The sequence below is a fragment of the Globicephala melas genome, chromosome 8, assembly GCF_963455315.2.
Source record: "Globicephala melas chromosome 8, mGloMel1.2, whole genome shotgun sequence".
Classification (NCBI taxonomy): Eukaryota; Metazoa; Chordata; class Mammalia; order Artiodactyla; family Delphinidae; genus Globicephala; species Globicephala melas.
This window is the reverse complement of record NC_083321.1, coordinates 94,742,456-94,747,707: the sequence shown is the minus strand read 5'-3', so window position 1 is coordinate 94,747,707 and position 5,252 is coordinate 94,742,456. Positions and strand designations below refer to the sequence as shown.

Below are 5,252 nucleotides of genomic sequence, written 5' to 3'. Positions count from 1 at the left end.
GCAATGGCTAGAGGACAGGAGTTGATCAAGATTTACTTTTTACTCCATGTTCTTTGGTATCATTGAATTTAGAACCACATACATGCATTGCAAACATTTTAAGTATGTAAAAAATTTTTAAAACATGGTTTCGGGGGAAAAAATCACTCTGGTAGCACTGTGGAGCAATGTGCAACAAACCGGCATCAAGAGACCAATTAGCAGGCTACTGCAATACTCCAAGTGAGAGAAGATGAGTACTAGGGCTAGGGCTGTGTCAATGAGGGTGGAAAGAAGAGCGGGCTTCAAGAGGCATTTTACAGGTAGAATTCAAACTCCGAGGAAAGGCTGGTTATGGGGGTGAAAGCAAGAGAGGATGACTCCCAGGGTTTGGGCTAAGAAAGATTTTGTACTCGGAGTCACTCCCCCCCCCCCAGGTCTACCCATTCCTCCAATAGCTCCTGGAAGGCTGGATGGACAGAGATCTTCCTGGGAAAGCTGAAGAGAGGGGCTGGGGGGAGTGTCTAAGTGAACAGAGAGCTCCAGCCACCACCACTGCCCACCCCTCCACACACAGCATCACACGGACTCCTGGACTGTACCTCATGCTCTCACCAGAGAAGCTGAAACACATGCTTTCCTACTCAGTGCATTCGGAAAAAAGAATACCCATCAACATTCTCCTCCCTTCCTTCCTGCCAACGAGCAGCAGAAATGCCTCCAACATAAAGAAAAGATTTCTTTTTTTTTTTCATTTTCCCCGTCTAAGAGTTGAATTTCCCCTCTTAGAGAAAATTCCTCCTACTTTGGATTAGCCTGACCCAGAGTAGCTGCAGGATGCTGCATTTGCATGCCGCAATTCCATTGGCTGAAGCCAGCTGGAAAGGGGTGTTGGGTAATTGCCTCTTCAGAAGGAGTTAACATATTATGAACTTGCGAGTCAGGAGGTAACAGCTTGCTTACAAGGCAGCTTTGCCCAAGATGTGTCCTGGCTCTGGAAAGTTAAGGTGGAGGTGGCTTCAGACAGCTGTGGGACCTCTGCCCGTATTTTTTTGTTTTCCCCAAAAGCCAGTAAAAAAAAATGCTAACTCTGCTCACATTCCACAAGGATGAGTCTTGTTTATCCCTAGGCACAGCGGTACCCGCCAAAAAACTGCTAATCTGTTTTCCCTTTACTGGAGAGACTGAGTCAGGACTCAGGGGGGCTATTCTCACCTCTCAGACAGCCCTTTCTGGCCCTCCTCTGACTTTGTGCAGACTGAGAAGAGCCGAGCTCAGCCGAGCCAAAACCCTGAGGTTGAGCCTGAAAAAGCCCAGCAGCCCCACAGCCCATGCTCTCGAGCATCTTTGCCAGGCGCTGCTGCCCAGGAGATGGGCACGAGCAAGATCTCACCAGCGGGCAGGTCCTGACCTTCATGGGAGACTCCAGTCCTTTGCTTTGGAAACCAGCAACCCCCCTCACCACCTCTAGCCACCTTTGAGAGAAGAGGAAACCACCAGCAGCCCCTCACATACAAGGTTCACGTCTTCAGTCTTTTTCGACTCACTGCCCAACCCATGACTATATTAACCAGGTAGTTTATTTTCTGTATTCTGATGCTTTGACATCTGGGGTGACCGCCCCTCCCAGGGGCAGCCAATCCCTGGAAGTAGTAAACCACTCACCCACCAGTGCACCTTTCAAATGCAAAGCGACCAATTCAATCAACCAAACTAATTAACCAATCTAATTCAATTAACCAATCGGATTTGAGGGTGCCCACACCCTCAACCATCTCCTTTATCAGGCTCTCACATTCCAGATCACTAGCCACCTGCCCTAATCATCCCATGGCCAGGTACCAGCCAACTGCAGACACCCTTGTGCCCCAGAGACCACTGAGATTATTCAAACTAGCCAATCCTAAACCTGTTTCATCTGCCTCATCTGTCCCTTCCCACAGAAACCACAAAAATGGCTCTTGCCCACAATTTCCCCTTTGCCTCCGCCTCCCACACTAGTGCCTCCCAGTGCAGCTCCCCCACCCCCCGTAGAGTGGCGTGCATCCCTCTTGAGATATATGAATATAACCAACTACCTTTTCAGTGGTAGTCACCTCCTTATCTGCTGGCCCGGTCATACCTAAATGATAATAAAACCTATATTTTTAAACAATGACCTCAGACCTCAGCTCCCACCAGCTTCTGAAACTGTCCTCACCCGGTGACCACCTTGTTGCTAATCTAATGAATGCATTTTAGTCTTTACTTGACACCACTGACCACTTGCCCATGCCTGGGGCGCGGCTCTCTCCTGGCTCTCCTATCCCTCTGGCACTTTCTCACACTCCTTTGTGGCTTAAACACCAGTGCTCCTTCAGGTCCTGTCCTGGGTTTTGTTTTCTTCTAGGACCACAGTGCCCCCTGGGCGCTCATTACCACCTATTTGCCAACACCTACTAGACATTTGCCCTCCACTCAGACCTTGCTCCTCAGCCCCAGCCTGGACCTCTGCACTGCGCGTCCCACAGGACCTCAAACTCAACATGGCTGACACTGAACTCATGATCTTTTGCCCCAAAGCAGCCTCATCTCTTCTCTTCTTTCAGAGCAACCACACCAAAAACCTGGGAATTCCTGCCAGACCTCACCAAACACACCTATGAAGTGCCCATGTGCTGTGAATTCTCCCATGTGGGTCTCTCTCATCTGTCCCACCTCTTCCATCTCCACTGCTCCTGCCCCATTTCAGGCCCTCATCCCCTTCAGCCGAACTCCTATGGTCCCAGTTGTGCTGCATCCAGTCCTGTGCATCCTTCCAATCCCACACCATCGCATCAGTTTCCACTCATCTCTCCAGAAAGCAAGTCTCATCACACTTCTCCCTGTTTCAGAGCCTGCCATGGCTCCCCACTGCTTACTGGATGAAGTCTAAAACCTTTGGCCTTATAAATCCAGTCTTCTGTGATCTGGCTTCTTCTCCCTCCCCAGCCACATCTCAGGCACCATCCCTCCACTCCCCCTGCCCACTCCATGTGTGAACCACACAGAACTTCAGAATGTGTTGTTCCCCAGACACAGTTCACACTTCCATGCCTTTGTTTCTGAGACTCCCTCTGTTGGAAACGCCTTTCTTCTTTTTTCCAGAAAAATAACCACTACTTTCTCCCAAACTCTCCTTGGAATTTCCTCCCTTTTTTGCCTGACAAACAGCACCGACGATACTTGATTGCTCTTATTTCTTTATATGTTCATTCAAAAATATTTATTAAGAATCTGCTTTGTGCTAGGACCCGGAGGCCCTAGAGATACAACAGTAAATAAGGCAGACACAGACCCTGACCTCAAGGAAGTGTCTATCACACCACCCTGTTCCCCCAGAAGCTGCCTTCTGCCTCTCTACCTCTGCTCTGAACCCACTACAAGACGAAAGGACCAGCTGAGCAGGAGACGCTCCATGTGGCCCTCTGAAAATCCCCTACACCGCCCCAGAGTAATCTTTTGAAAGAAGGCATCTCTCTGGCCATTCCGCACCCTTCTGATAAAACTCTGATGACCTCACATTACCCATGTTCCTCAACTGGGTCTTTCCCGTTTCACCAGCGATCCCTCTCAACATTCATTGCCACAGGCAACCCCAAACCACCTGTATTTCCCCACATCCGCTTTGCTTTGCTTTGTCTCTATGCCTTTGTTCATGCCCTCTCCTTCACCTTAAATGCCCTTCCTTCTCTTCACCTGGTTTATTTGTTATCTACTGCTGTGTAACAAACCACTTGGACTAGTAACTAAAGGCAACAACCATTCTGTGAGTCAGCAGTTTGGTCAGGGCTCAGCTGGGACGGCTCACCTGTACTCCATACGGACTTACAGGGCTCACCCATGCATTTGTGGTCAGTTGACAGGTGGACTGGGGGCTGGACGATCCTAGAACATCTCACTCAATACCTGGCAATTCGGTGGGGCTGTTAACTGGAGCATCTCAGTTGAGCTGTCTCCACGCGGCTAGCTTGGGCTTCCTCACGTGGCAGCTGGGTTCTAAGAAGCAAGCCCTCTTCCCTTTTACAGCCATCGCTGAAGTGCCGGCGGCCAAAATGAAGTTCAGTCCCTTTGTGACTTCTGACTGATAGAAAACCAGAAAAGGAATTTCAGTGCACCTTCCCACATGCGCAGGAAGATTATGTCTTCCCCTCTTTCTAAAGAGCTGAGACAGAAGTACAATGTTCGGTCCATGCCCATCCGAAAGGACGATGAAGTTCAGGTTGTACGAGGGCACTACGAAGGGCAGCAAATTGGCAAAGTAGTCCAGGTTTACAGGAAGAAATATGTCATCTGCAATGAACGAGTGCAGTGGGAGAAGGCTAATGGTACGACTGTCCATGTGGGCATTCACTCCAGCAAGGTGGTTATCACCAGACTAAAGCTGGATAAAGACCGCAAAAGATCCTCGCATGTAAAGCCAAATCTCACCAAGTAGGAAAGGAAAAGGGCAAATATAAGAAAGAAACAATTGAGAAGATGCAGGAATAAAGTAATCTTGCATACAACTTTCATTAAAAACTGTTAAAATGAAAACCGAAAAAAGAAGCAGCAAGCCCTAACGCACAAGCATTTGTGAAGTTTCTGCCTGATCGCATTTGCTCAAATCCCATTGGCCAACGTATGTCATAGAGCTGAGTCCAGAATCAATATGGAAGAGGTGTGACTCCCTGGGGAGCCATGAAGGTAGCAATCTACCACAGTCTGCCCTCTACCCCAATGATGCACAGCCTTCCCACGTGTGAAATATACACCCCCTACCAAAACACCCGAAGTAGTATCCAATCATGACAGCAGGCTCAAAGTCCTTGATCTCATAACATGCAGCAGGTCTGGATGTGGCTGAATCTCCTGGGGTACCACGCCTCGGGTGTGGCTCCTTTTGATCCAGAAGGCTGTGAGCTAACAAGACAAGAAATCTGCTCCCCACGTGCCCAGCATACAACGGTAGATCACATACAGGATAACCTCAACAGATGCTCCCCTTAAAAGGGGGAGCAACAGGAGGCACGTAGCGATCATGGAATTCAAAGCCATTCTGGAATCCAACCAGGCACTATTATCAGGACCCCTACTCCAGAGGCAGGGAATGTGACTTGAATAGAGTTCAGTTCCCCTTGGCTTCTAGTTATATCCTCTGGGCTCTTGGTTCTGCCCTCTGAGAGGATTTTCTTTTCCATAAGAAAAGGCCTGTGTGAATATTGGCCAGCTTACTGTCCATAGATAGTTGGGGGGGCCAAGGCCTCTTTTCATTT

General features: G+C 49.0%; 1 pseudogene; it reads left to right on the top strand.

The window, feature by feature from the left end:
• The first annotated feature begins 4,052 nt into the window (after positions 1-4,052).
• Positions 4,053-4,488, top strand: LOC115841387 (large ribosomal subunit protein uL24 pseudogene; annotated as a pseudogene).
• Positions 4,489-5,252: the final 764 nt, after the last annotated feature.